General features: G+C 40.9%; 1 protein-coding gene across 2 annotated transcripts in view; it reads right to left on the reverse strand.

Moving 5' to 3' along the window:
• Positions 1 to 15,493, reverse strand: part of lingo1a (leucine rich repeat and Ig domain containing 1a) — a 202,998-nt gene that overhangs the window by 147,369 nt on the left and 40,136 nt on the right. The gene's annotated exons all lie outside the window — the stretch shown is intronic.

Raw genomic sequence — 15,493 nt, forward strand, 5'->3', positions numbered from 1 at the left:
TCATACTAACTGCTTCACCACCTTAAAAATTCAACACGCCTGTGCTATTTTCACCTGTCAGCACAGAGTTGGGTATTGTTAGCTGCGGCTCTCTGAAGCAGTAACTACAAACTTTTCTGCAGCCACCTTTCAAGCCTTCAGAGGATGAGCTTTTGATACACAAAAGATAGATTTTGGGTGGAGTATCACTTCAAGGGTTTAGTCTCATACACGCTGTGGCTTTTTACACATCCAAGCTTCTCTTAGATGTTTTTTCACCAGCAGCTCCTGAGCTATTAGTGAAACCTTTCAAATAAAAAGCCACAGCAGGTATAATTCTGCTGACACTAAACCCTCAAAGAGAGATCTGTGGCAATAACAAAGGTCCTTCCAAGAACACAGGTCTTTTACTTTTCAGGCTGGGTGATTCAGGGATAAATTCTCAAACAAGAAGACAATGCTCCAGAGTTCCACAGACTTTTACTGTGCCTACATGTGACAGCATCTAAAAAAGGGAAATTAATAATTATATAAGCCGGAGAGAGAAAGGAAATGGAAGAAAAGGAGACAGAATGCTGAATATTGGCCTAGTGAAGGATGCAAGGGAACGGGATGAAAGACCGAGTGGGAGATACAGAAGTGTAAGGGAAATGAAAAACACGGAATACTCCTTGAAAAAAAAACACAAGACTGAGGGAGAGAGACAGGAGCAGGAGAGAGACAGGAGTAGGAGAGACAGGAGAGACTGGTTATGAAGTGCATGAGGGAGGGAGGGAAAAAAATGGAAGGATGATAAAGAGATGGCACAACATCTAAGACGAGAAGCAATTCTCACTGTCCCTCCTTCCCTCCCACTCCCTCTCATTATCACTGTGTTCTAGCCAGCTTCTCTCAAAGTGTCAGGCTCAAGACAGGATGTCGCTGTTTTTGTTGTCGAGATTATTTGTGCATGTAAGGCACAGTTAGAGGAATGTGGGTGTCTTCACTCCTGTCGCATGCAGGCAGAAAACAAGCATCTGTCAATCAGTTTGCCGGTGAAGGTGGAAAAGGTAGCGCTTCAGTGAAAATGAGCACAAAGCTAGTGAGAACTTGGTGGATATCCAATGTTTACTTAATGATTCCAGGTGGTTTGAACAGTAAACAAGAGAAATGAGAGCCAAGGAACCCCCCACCACCACCACCACCACTTCTAATGAGCACATTGTGATCCACCTTCCCTCTAGTTAAAGCTGCAATAATCAATATTATGTTGACAATGGGTCAAATTAATGTATGCAACTGATGGGGTGACCACACATTCATTCATTTTCTGTAACCGCTTATCTTGTTGGGGGTCACAGGGACAGTTTAGCCTATCCCAACTGACACTGGGCGACAGGTCACCAGACTATCACAGGGCTGACACATAGAGACGGACAACCATTCACACTCACATTCACACCAATGGGCAATTTAGAGTCACCTAGAGTAATGTCTTTGGATTATGCGAGGAAGCCGGAGAACAGAGAGAAAAATGACATGGGGAGAACATGCAAACTCTGCAAAGAAGGGCTCCCCAACCTTGGGTTCCAACCCCCCATCCTGGGTTTGAATCAGGAACCCTCTTGTGTGTGTTGTTTTTTTTAATTTTGTGTTTTTATCTGTGTTTGAATGAATGTCTGTGACATGTGCTGCCTGTAAAACTACCTTCATGCTCCTTTTAAATTGCCCTCCGGGGACAAATAAAGTGTTTTTGAATTGGATTGAATTGAATTGCTGTGAGGCGCCACCATAGTGCAGCTCACGTTGGGGATTATCACCCAATTATGCAGTGTTTCTCGGATGTGTTGACAAATTTAGCCTTTTTTAGCTAATTGTTTTGGTTTTCTGGCCCACACTCTTAAAAGGATAGTGCACCCAGAAATGAAAATTCAGCCATTATCTACTCACCCATATGCCGAGGGAGGCTCAGGTGAAGTTTTAAAGTCCTCACATCACTTGCGGAGATCCAAGGGGAGAGGGGGTAGCAACACAACTCCACCTAATGGAGGCTGACGGCGCCCCAGATTAAAACGTCCAAAAAACACATAATTGAAACCACAAAATATCTCCATACTGCTCGTCCGTAGTGATCCAAGTGTCCTGAAGCCCCGACATAAAAAGTTGTTTAGAAAAACGTCATTTGAACTCTGTTTTCAGCCTCATTGTAGCCTGTAGCTCTAACTGCTTCTGTGTACACCAAGCTCACGTGTGCACGCTTGCACGCAAGACCAGCGAAAGCACGTGAACACACATGAAGGCGGTGCCCATGTCTCACGGTCTCGTGCAAGCGCACACGTCAGCGCAGTGTACACAGAGAGGCAGTCAGAGCTACAGGCTACAATGAGGCTAAAAACAGAGTTCAAATGACGTTTTTCCAAACAACTTTTTATGTCGGGGCTTCAGGACACTTGGATCACTACGGACGAGCAGTATGGAGATATTTTGTGGTTTCAATTATGTGTTTTTTGGACATTTTAATCTGGGGCGCCGTCAGCCTCTATTAGGTGGAGTTGTGTTGCTACCCCCTCTCCCCTGGGATCTCCACAAGTGATGTGAGGACTCTAAAACTTCACCTGAGCCTCCATCGGCATATGGGTGAGTAGATAATGGCTGAATTTTCATTTTTGGGTGCACTATCCCTTTAACCTTATTCCTACCGTAGCAAATAAACCTTTTGGGAAAAAAAGTTCTGCTTCACTGTACTCCACTGGTCCAGCACAAAACGAGAGACAAAACTATCAACTGCATAGTGAAGCAAGCCGGACAAACAGCTAAGGAGCCACATATTATTTCTCAGGAGTTGATGAGACGAGCGGACGTGGTGGAAGCGAAGTGAAGATGACTCAAAAATGAGCTACACTCATTACTGTAAGTGCAATAAAACTTTAGCGAATAAGAAGCCAATAATTTATCAATGCATGTGTTCAGTAAGCATGAACATGTAAATATGTAGACAGCGATATTCAATATGCTCCGTCCACAGTCTCTCATCGACCGTCATTAAGGTTATGTCTTACATGCTGATTTGGACAGCACGCTAGTTCAGCTAATAGCAAATTGTAACGAATGAGCTGAATGACAGCTGTCTGCATGTTGAGACAAACAGCCACTCCTCCCTCTACCAGCACTAATGTTACCTGCACACAGTGATTCACATCAGCAGAGGGGGAGCAGGACAGAGGACGGGAGGACAGGAGGACAGAGGACAGGAGGAATGACTTATAGTAACTAATAAAAACTAAACTTGTATTCTAACTTCACCCCCTCGACAGTTGTCACAAATGTTCTATGGAGAGCAAAACCGTTTTTGTACTAGGCTGTAAATGTGTATTTCTGCTGTAAAGTTGGACATTTTAACATGGGGGTCTATGGGGATTGACTCATGCTGGAGCCAGCCTCAAGTGGCCATTTGAGGAACTGCAGTTTTTTGTACTTCTGTATTAGCCATCGTCACATTGACTATGTCCATTATTTTTATACAGTCTATGGATTTGACTGACAAACAGATTTCTGACCTTGATAATGAAATCCTGAGTTACCTTCAACACTGAACAACACTTTGCTTGGCTCTAAATGTCAGTATGATGATTTAATAATGCATCCACAAGTGGACAGTTTTGTATTTGTTTCTGTAAAGACAACTGCTACCTCCAGTGTCTAACAGCAAGGTGTCAACAATTGGTAAAGTCTCATCTCATAAAACAATAATAACCACCTTTGTTTCCACATGCTGCGTTTCCTGACAGCAATTGTGAGTAGTAAATCCATAAATAATTACACAACTTACTCACCCAAAAATATGTGAATTAACTGATGTTTTTTAAGCACTGTAAGCCCTAATCAAGTCAATCCAGTGTCTCTTCATACTGCTTTCCAATTAAGTTGATAAAGAAGAAAACCAAAGAAGCCATTAAAACTCAATTGAAAGTCAGTCCTTGAATCCCGGATTATATCTCACCTTTTTTTCACTGATGGAAGAAAACAATTTGAAAAACAATGAATGTGTTTTGAAAGCATGAAATGCTGTGCACTCAAACAGAGAAGCGAGAGGGAGGTGAAGGTGGGGATGGGAAGTCTTTTAAAGTAGCTGGTATAAACACGGCGGAGTGAATGACTCATTTTCAATTACAAAACACAAGCTTTGTGTGTGTGGTGCCCCCGCTTGACTCCCCAACCTTTAGTTAAAGCCCATATTAGGCCCAACAATTATAATCTTTTAAATCTCTCAAGACACAGGTTTGCTTTAAAGCATTTAATATCCTTTAATTTATTGATTTTCTCTTTGTTAATAGCTGGATTTATTCATTAGCTTCAGTGTGATGAGGGAGTTCTCTCAGGTTGAATCACCTTTTTTTTTTGATAGTTTGTTTTTCTGTTTCACTCTTTTAATGCAGCAGCACATTTCAAATTGCCTCACACATTAACCTGTGTGCTCCTTTTTCTCCTATGTCTCATAAATAAGATGAATTATTGTCTGTGTTTGCATATTCACACACTGGTGTGAATTAATGCATTTCAGCAGGTTCTTGTGTACGAAGTCATTACAACAGATACTGCTATGCTTCTCGCTGAAAACTTTACACTGCGCCAAAATCATCTCTTATGCCAAATTGCCTTCCTCACAGCATAAAATTGCTGTGCTAAATCTAGCATGGCCTTTAGCTATGGGTGTTGCTGTGCGTCAACAGAGTGATGTATAAGGACGGCACCCAACCTGCTCTTTATAAGGCTGCTGATTGCTGGCTCTTATTACTCGGCTTCATATTGATTTCATGGCATGTCAGCGTGTGATTGCGATTCGCGGGAGTAACAAGTGCTGTATCAACATTTTCGCTCCTCTCTGACCTGATACGACTCGGCGGTGTCCTTGGGTCAGGTTAGTAACATTAACTGGAGTTTACAGCTGTCGTTATCTCAAATTAATGACAGGGAATGTCAAGTAGAGACATATGGAAGCAATACCATACCGCACACTAGTGTCATTTACATTAATGCTATTGATTTATGACAGCCTCTTCTGATCTTTAACCGGCAATAAGGGCAACACTCTGTCTGTACACTACTTAAAAAAATCATTTTAACACATTAACACATAAAAAATTACTTAATTACGGCTCTTTGTCACATTCATTGCAGCCTCCTCATGACAGCTTTCATAAGATGTTCATTTAACTGTGCTTATTGTTACACTGGGCATACATCAAACGGTACGTACATTTATTAAGCAAAATCTTTAAGCTCCACTAATCAATATTTTTATATGAACAATGGTTCAAATTACTGGGTCAAATACGAAAGAAGTCACTCATAGTGACAAACCCTCAAGGCATTACCACCCACACTGCAGTTCCCCTTAGCTACAAAGCATATTTCAGCTCGTTGTTTTAGTTTTACAGTCCCCAATGTTTCAATTTTGGTATTTGTTTAGGTTCATCACCCCGCAGTCTTGTTACCACCCACAGCAGGCAAAAACACTCACTGTAAGCTACCTGCCTAGCGCCAAACAGTAGACAGAAACAGTGACTAGCTCGTGGAGCATTTAGCAGCTTAAGAGCTGTATTTTTGCCTCAGAAGTTGGTGGAGACCAAAACAGAGTTAGTAGGAAATTTGGTATTCTTTAATCTAGACCCACTTTCCCATGTTTTTGTGTCAAAGTGACTGATGGGAACAACAGTTTTTAAAATTTGTCCAGTTTTCAGTGAGACCGCTGCAGTCAGCTGTAGCAAAACAGGCATTGTAACCACTTGGGGCATGCTTACACCATCAATTTCCATCCACTAAATGTGCTTGTTTTTGTCTTTGACATGCTCAGATTTGTATTGTGTGTGTCTTTCAACATTATGAAAGGATCCCCACACAGGTGGAGCTCTTTGTTAAAGAGTAAGATCCTTTTTGTTTAACCAGAAACAGCCCCGAAATCACTATCGTCAAACCCACCGGGCTCCATTCAAAAAAACAGTAATTTTATCACTGTAAAAACACATAATTCAAAGTCGACATATGCAAAATAAAACTCACAAAAGCCGTCACGGTTAGTCTTTCCACTGTTCCAACAGTCAGCAACTCCGTTTTAGTTGAAATGAACCCTTATTCACCCAGTTAGGCATGGAAAATATGCTGTCACTATACAAACTAAAATGAATGTTTATTAAAATGGAGTCTGGTGATGTCTTTCTGGTTAAACAAAAAGGATCTTGCTCTTTATCAAAGAGGTTGACCGTCGTAGTGATCCTTTCCACAAGTTGTCAGACACTTATAAAAACAATCTGAGCCTGTCGGTGGTAAAACCAAGCACTTTTAGTGGATGTTAATTGACAGCGCTCAGTTGCCCACAGAGATTACACTGCAGCCAGTTTCTACCCTGCCGGCTGCAGCAGTCTCACTCAGTACTGGACCAGTTTCAGGAATTGTTTTTCCCATTAGTCACTTAGACACAAAAACATGAGAATCTAGCCTCCAGGTTTAAAAGTACTAAAGCTATCCTTTAATATTGATTTAAGGTTCACCAGCTGGTGAGAAACATGACTCCACATGACTGCTAATGTTGTTTTGTGTCTGCTGGATGTCTATTCTCCAACAAGTTAGTCGTGACAGCTTTATATTCTGATAATATGTCAATGTTGTGTTTACAATTTACAACATTAATTGATGCTGCTTTAAATATACATAGAATCCCTCTTATAGTTCTTGTAGGCACAGTTATACAACTCATGTTGGATATCTGTAAGAGCGATGCAGCAATAAAAATGTAAGGCACAGCATAACATGAGGAGTAAAATGCCTGCTATGGCTTTTTCAGTTGCAGGTCTGTAACATTTGTATCTGAAACTGAATCAGCACACCTATGAGAACCTGTTCGCGAGGGTAGATGTTTGCTTTTATAAGTATGATGGTCCAGCTGGTATTCATCGTTTACACTAGTTGCTTTTGACAGACTGTGACTATGAAGAAAAAGATAATCCATCAAATCAACTTGAGAGAGAAATTTCTGTCAGCTTTGGTAATTACTGAGTTAAGAAATATAACTGCAGGGCCTCTCTTGAATTTTTGTGAGGGAATTCAGTTTTTAAAGCACAAAGCCTAATTACCAATTTGGTTGATTATTCATTAAACTGGGTCCACATCCTCCTCCGTGGTTTCCTCCCACTGCCTGTGCTGACTGTGGCAAAGCAGGGCATTAAAACAGATCGTTTTTCATGTCGATACAGGTGGCCCAAACATCTGCACCTGACCCAGCGGTGCCAGCAAAGGCACATCTCTAATGCCCCTTGTCTACAACCACTTTCAATATGGTACCATTGGAACCAAGAGTTACCCTTCAGACATGGTACCTAGACCCTAGCGTTTCCACCGCAAACGGTACCCTTAAATGTGGGCAGGGTTGTTGTCACTCACTGCTCCGTCCAGTACTCACTGTATTTTTTCATTACCAGTGACATAAGTGTAAGTCTGCACCTTGTTTATCGTCCACAGAACGAGGCTGCACACCAACCATTCAGAACAAAATAGAACTGCAGTGAGAGTCTCTCTCCATGGGATATTTGAAAATAGCGGTTTGTGCATTTAGTCCTTCTCAGGCAAGCTCAGGGGTTTAGTGATAGCCCACAGGAACGAGCTCCGCAACGCTTTTTTGTCTCCAAGTGAGGATTAGAATATCGGCAGTTCATATAACCCAGCTGAAATTAATGTATATTTTTAAATGCTTGAAGATCCACTCATCACTAAAAGTGTATGTCATATGAAACTAATGGAATGGTCAAAGTTGTCATATTGAAATTTAAGGTGTGCTGATGGATTCACATCGTCATGTCATGCATTGAATAACATTACAAATAAACGTTCCACCTTGAAAGTTGCCGACTACTAGAGGCAGCAAAACATCCTTTCATTTCATAGTTACAGTTTACTAATAAAACTCTGCACGGTATGAACAGTGGTTACATGAGCCTCAAAACCAGCCACAACTCAGCCCTGAGCAGAGTGACCGTCCTCTACTGACCAATCAGACTGCAGTGTTCACAGCTCCACCTTTCAGTACCAGATCTGTGTGCTAGGTACCCCAACAGAGGGGGGACCAAAACTGGGGACGGTACGGAACAGTTCCATTGGTACCATCCACACCTTTTCACAGTGGAAATGGAAAAAAACGTACCAAACTAAAGTGTACCGTACCGTACTGCTTGGTGGAAATGGGGCTTAAGTAGTGGCTTCATCCTGGCAATGACAGTTAACCTTATCAGCAGTCATTTGTTAAGGAGTCATTATGACTTAAAGTATGTGTGAAAGTAGAGGTAAGATATATATCGTTCTTTTCTCACCTTGGTTCAGGAAGATTTTTAGAAAAAATACTTGACAATTTTATGCAAAAGATCTGTGATGAGGCTCTGAGGATAGAGTGGCTACTCTAAATACCCAAAGAGCATCAGAGAGGAAAGGCCTATCAGCCTCCAAATGGCCAAGTAAACCTCTCTAACCACTTTAGATTGATGATGCTTCATGGAGGACACTGCAACAGGGCAAAGGAGGATATAACATGCAGATGTAAAAGCACGAATGAAGCAGTATCCTAAAAGCAGTCCCACTCTGCATTAATACTGCAGAGTAAACACCATCCAGCACCACATAAGAAAAGAAAAACACACACAGCAAATAATCTTTGGATGACTGCTATTCTGGGCAAAGGATTCCTGTAACTATACTTATAATTTACAACACAGAGGGCTGTGTACTTCCTGGAGCATTTTCATTAGTGCAGTTAGAAACTTCAGAGCCAATAGCCTGTCCTTCATTCCCTGTCATGTTGCCATGGAAACAAGAGGAGAAGTAGGGAACGCAGGAAATAAATTTATATTTTCTCAGAGTACAAGGACTCGTCAAGTCCTCAGGTTGGCTAATTGTGTGCTGTAATTTTATAGAGAGAAAAAGAAACAAATAGCCTGCGCAAGCAATAAAAGGAAGTAATCAGGGAAATGAATAAATAACACAAATATGAACTGTAAATTCAAACAGTTGTGTAAACAGCAAAAAGATGTCTGGAATCTTGTATGATCTAATGTGACATTCATTATCAATTACCATTTGGTGTGTAGTATCTCTCAGTACCGCGTTAGTGGTGGGCTGTATGTGCGTACATATAATCTACCTCATAGCACTGCATAAATTCAGCGCAAGAGGAAATGTATCATGACACCATGATAAAAATAATATCATGGTGTCATTATCCGATGATTTATGTTGCAGGCACATGATGCTCGCAGCTTCTTGAATATTAACACAATATGGACATCAGGGATGGTGGATCATTCTGGGATCATCTGCTATCTTTGAGTGGGTGCTGATGCTGCACATGGCTTATCGCACATATTTTCGGAGTTTGATTACAATCTGCAAAGAGATCAAGATGAGGACAAATTCTCAGCGACTGCAAGTTTTTATAACACAGCTCCGTCTTCCTTTTCTCGTAAAACATCCTGTTACAGCCTGGACCGATGCAGACAGACCTCCCACCTGATTGCTTTACATATTTCTCTTGTTACTGCTGTAAAGCCGTCCGTGTTTATCCTGTAGTCACACTTATAAAGGCCTTATTAGACTTATAATTTCATGGGCAATGTGAGTTCAAGATGGCCAGCCAAGTAATAAAACAACAAACAAATCCCCCCATTATACCTTCTTTAGCAGTTCTGAACATTAGAGCATGAGTAAGGCAGATTAAAAACTGTTATATCCGCCTCCCTTAATACTGAGCTGTAGATCATTTTTAAATCATTGTGCAGCATAGATTAAATGCCATTGTCATCTGCAGTATCACCACTAAGAATTTCATCTAACAGGTCCATGTCATTTTACAATTAGAAGAATGACTACTAACTAAAACTATTAAATCTAGATTACTTAAAGAAGAGACATTATTCCAACTCAAAATTATGATTGGACTACAGCCAAAGAAAAAAAAGTTTAAAAATGTCTGGTTAAGGTTAAAGTAAAGACGCCAGTCAATGACACTGACTGACTGTGTACAGAGGGAGAAAGCTGTTTCAACTGCACATGGATGGATGGATGGATGGATAGACAGACAGACAGACAGGTATGTAGGTAGAAAGATAGGTAGCTAGATAGGTGGATGGATGGATGGATGGATGGATGGATGCAGACAGACAGACAGACAGACAGACAGGTATGTAGGTAGATAGATAGGTAGCTAGATAGCTGGATGGATGGATGGATGGATGCAGACAGACAGACAGACCGACAGGTATGTAGGTAGATAGATAGGTAGCTAGATAGCTAGGTGGATGGATTAATGGATGGATGGATGGATAGATAGATAGATAGATAGTAGGTGGATGGATGGATGGATGGATGGATGGATAGATAGATGATTGGATGGATAGATAGGTATGTAGATAGACAGACAGACAGACTTCATTTTCTGTACCAACAGTGACAGAAATTCTCCTTTGACAAGGCTCAATAAAACAAATGATTGACATTCAAAACACATTTAAAATAAATATAAAAAAGCACTGTCAAAACAGCAGCTGATAAAAGCAGGTCAAAGTGCAGTGTCTATTTTAGATTGTTCAGGGTGGTTATGAAGGATTTCTTGTTGATGTTACTCCAGGCCAGTGGGGCTCTGTAGCATCTGCCTGATAGAAGTGGTGGAGGGAGTGAGAAGGGTCCTCAGTGATCAGGGAGGCTTTCCTAATCATGGAGTGGTTATAAATTTCTGAAATCTGTCTTTGGCATTAACATAGTTAAAAGAGCGAGGAAGTCCAAGTAGGGTGGGAAGGTGGTGTGGTGAACGGGTCAAACGCACACAGGACTGTCACCCAGGGGACCAGAGTTCATTTCCTGTGTAAAACTACAAGTAAACTTGAGTTTAACAATGTAATTTAGTTGCTGGCATACAAACACAGTTGTCAAGTAACTCTCATTAAGCTACTGTAACAAACGTAGGTATTTTAACCAAAACCAAAACAAGTAGTTTTGTTGCCTAAACCTGATGTAGTTCTGGTGGTGAAACCTACGTTTCCTGTGAAGACAGAAATTTATTTTGAAAGAGTCTGTAGCATGTAACGAGCAGAAATTGACACAAACTGACAATTCCAGAACTGATGTTAGAGGGGTACCTCGAGCCTTAAGGCCAAAACACACCAGGGGCCAACGCTGCGCATCAATAAATACGGCCCTATTATTTTCAATATTCATCCCCACTGTGGCTAGACATGCATCTGCGCTTCTGAACACATCAACCTGTGGTACTTCATGCCAATGTCCTATTTCCAGCCTCGCCACCCCCAGAATTAAATGCATATTTCCCCATCGCTCTCTGCTTGTACATACCAGCTCTCATAGCAGGTCTTCCTCTCTGCTCCTATGGCATCTTGACTCCTCTCCTCACCATGGATGCATAGAGAGAACTCTGTTGCTGTTGCTGTCTTGTTGAGGTCGAGAAATATCCCAAGCTAAACGACCCACAAACATAACGTAACGTAACGTAACGTAACGTAACGTAACATATAAAGACAACATCCGAAGAGACATTGCCTGGCAAGTCATGGCTCTGGAGATCGGCTCTAGTAAGGGCTGTCCACACGTGATTTTAAGCTAATGCAGATGTGGAGGAAGCACAGATCTTTCAGTAAAAGTAGCAATAACTTTGTGTGGTTGTCTGTTGATGAGCTGCAGCGCAACCCTTGACGCGCATCACATGACGCACCGCGGCGGTGCCGGTGTGTTTCTGAGTCCAGGTCCTTGCACCATTTTGTTTGGTTTGCATGCACTCCCGTCCTGTATACTCTAGTCACAACATATCACACAGAATTGAGTGAAACACAAGACATATATTGACTTAAAATAATAAGACGGTGCCCGAAGGCGTCCCAGTGGAATCATTCTCAGTGGAGAGAGGACCAGGTCATATGTGATTGCGTTACAAAAGGCTCTCCCTGTGAGTGATGGCCCACAGTTCCACAGGCCAACTCTGTCCTGTTATTCAACACAGGTTGAACTGTGTTCATGAAAATCATCACATGAACCACAGAGGTTTTCCTTCAGGAGTGCTGTTACTAATACGTGACGATAACTACTCACTGTTTGATTTGGACAGCGTGTGAATGAAGTTTTTACAAATCAGCCTGACCGAGAGAAGGCCTTGCATTCTGAATTGTTTGTGACAAGAAATAATACACTCATCTCAACTACAGCACTAAGCTACAGTATACACAGGGGAATTGTGTGTGTGTGTGTGTGTGTGTGTGTGTGTGTGTGTGTGTTGGGAGGGGGAGGTGGACTTTCAGAGTCACAAGTCAATAAATAATTGAAAAGCTGCTCTTGTTCCACAGTTTTTCCTCTGTCTGCTTTAGTCTTTAATTAAGAGGTTATGGACCCGCTAATCCAGAAGCTCTGTGTCAGGAAGACCAAAGTCACACAGGACAACGTGAGATACAATCAAACTTTAGCAATCAAGGAGCACAAACAGGTGCAACTTCAACGGAAGTGGAGTGATTAAAAGAGAGATCCAATGATGGCGCGCTGTCACAGTCCACTTCCTACAAAAACAAAACAAAACAAAACAAACACACAAAAAACATTTCCTGTCCTCTGTGACTTTTGTCACTTTCTGTGCTACACAAAATCTATTTTTTTAACCTGCATCCCATCCCATCAGGATCTTGCATTAGTGAGTTATTGCAAGTGGCTTTCTGATAGACAGTGTTACAACAATTGACCAGTTAGTCTTGTGATTGCAACTTGTCAATCAAATTCTACCTCTAAGGCCCTGATCAGACAGAGTGTGTTTTTGCAGGCTGGCAAGGCTTTTGGTAACAGTTTTTAATGAGAGTGAAATGTTTGCTTGCTTTTTTTTTTGCATTGCTGAAAGCCTTGTGTTTTTCCACTCTACAGCCCTCATGTTTTTGCAGGAGCACCCTGAACGCCTCAAGTTGCAAAACTTGAACTCAGAGTGGAAAATCACAACGTCAGTGGCGTTTATTTTTTTTATTCTTTTCATTTTCCAGTCAGATGTATTGAGAGGCGGGCCTTCTGTGATGATGATGTGTGATGCTGACAAGTGTAGATTCAAGTGTTGCCCTGGGAAAGCTGCAAAACATATCTGATCAAAAATGTAGCCTCAACTTCCTTCTAATGTTCTACAAACTGTAATTAGGTCAGGCGATTGACAGCAGATTGTCTAACTGACTCATCCTATACAGGCTGAACCAACCATCAGCCAGGTAAAGCTTCTGAACCAGCTTTGGTACTCCCTGTGGTCGGTCCTCTTTCTGAAGGCCTCATGTAACCACGTGGATCTTCATGTCACTGTGTCAAGTCACCAGATGCTCTCCACCTGGCCATTTTTGTAAGCAGATTTTAAGGTACAGATTTGTGAGGTTACTAACAGCAAAATAATGGCTTAGGTCAGTATGGTTGACTCTATGGTTGCCTAGCTACAATTAAAAAAGGTGCAGCAACATGCAAAACACACTCTGTCTGATCTGGACCTAAGTGGTTGGATTCTTTTATCAATAAAACTTTTTTTTTCAAGCAGACTAAAGGCAAATCCGGACTTAATGAGAGCTGTGTTCTGTTCCATCAAAGTGGCTAAGATTAGCCTCACATCGGTAACCATGGAAACCACAGTTCTCGCTAAGCCTGATACATCGAGCTAAACTCTGGTTTCCATTCCATCAACCTGAGCCACAACTCAACCATCAAGGTGGTTAACCTGAATCCCAGCCTAGTAACCATGGTAACTTATGCTGCCAGGTAATCCTGGTCTGTAGCAGGATTAATGTGAGGATTAGCTCCATCTATGATCAAACAATGTTCAATAGACAAGACACCTAAAAGACAGTTCTGCCAGTGCTTTACACACTCGCAACTGTCATGTGATGATAAAATAATATGTAGATCATAAAATATATAACATAATTAATAAAAAAACATTAACTATTAAAAAACAAATTAAAATGTAATAAAAATAGGATAATTAAAAAAAACACTTACAACAATAAAGCCAAAATCAAACTAATAAAAACAAAACTATAATAAAATGAAACTGAGGCTTTTTTTTTTTTTTTTTTAATATGTACACCACATCACATGAATATGTGATTGCCCTCCCATCCCCACCCACTCTGTTTCCAATTGGCTTGCAAATTCACAGCCAGTTAAGGTCAACTGACAACAGCCAGAGAAGGAGAGGGACACACACAGAGAGACGCAGAGACAGAGCAAGAGACAGTACATTAGGAAATAGGTTAAATAACAGGAAATAGGTTTCCTCATCTCCACTGAACTGATGGATTTACTAAATGTCATTTTCTACAGTCAATAGATAAATGTCTTGTGATGATTTCCTATAAACTGATCATTTTGGAAATGTCATAATCTACAATCAATTATGTGATAAATGCGATGATTCACATAAAATGGTTTCATTAATAGGAATCAGTAGATAAATAGTCTATCACTAATATTAATTTACACATTTGGTGAATTTCATTAGGAATACTTGAATTGTTAGATTTAATAGGTGTTGTTATCTACATATATTTTGTCCCTTTGATGCGGGATTTATAGAACATGATATTATGCTGAAATGCTTAATTTTCTTTGTCACTTACGCATTTAGCCTGTCAGCAATATTCTGCCACGCCACCTCCCTTGCTTTATTAATCACTGCTGTATTGCCTGTTTTTGTAATTATGTCCTTATAGTCCTCATACACTTCCATAAGGAGCGTTTGCTCTGCCGCAGAAAAAGCCTCCTCTCGCTCCTTTCCTTTGCTTTTTGACATTTTGCAACATTTTCGGCACTTGACTAGTTTGGGCTTTTTATTTTCCCTGGGCGCGTGCATGAGTTGAGGCTTAATAGGTGAGGCTTGAATTAGCGTCAGTTGGAGCCAGCTGATTTCACTTGATGGAACGGGTTGGTTAGTCAAACTTCAAGATTACACCTTAGTCTGGATATTCTTAGCTACATTGATGGAATACCCCCAGCTTTCTCACACAAGGCGTTTGATCTGGTCCGCTTGTGAATGCTGCCATGAGAACACGAACCAACTCTAGGCTATTATGCAACTTTGTAACAAAATTAGTCCCTGATTCAGACTAAAGTAAGACAACTCTAGGTCCGAAAGCACCCTTATTGGCAGGTGTTAGACAGTGCATCGAGGGCCCTGTAGATTGCAACTATATTCACAATGTACATATAAATAATCTTGATTATTTCTACATGGAGAGAAGGCAAAAAATATATAACTAGATAAAAAAATAAAGCACAGTCGTAGAAAAATTCCTGGCTGTAAATGTGCTATTCCCATATTATAGTTTACTGTCTAAAGTTGTACAGTCCTGACCAGTGAGGAAGAAAGACTGAATCTTACTTCATACCTATATGCCAGGAGAACAATTTTATGTGTTTCCAAAACACTGCTTTCAAAAATGATTTTCTTTGGCATTTTTTCCACAGTAAATGTGAAGTAAGC

The sequence above is a fragment of the Epinephelus lanceolatus genome, chromosome 5 (assembly GCF_041903045.1).
Source record: "Epinephelus lanceolatus isolate andai-2023 chromosome 5, ASM4190304v1, whole genome shotgun sequence".
Classification (NCBI taxonomy): domain Eukaryota; kingdom Metazoa; phylum Chordata; class Actinopteri; order Perciformes; family Serranidae; genus Epinephelus; species Epinephelus lanceolatus.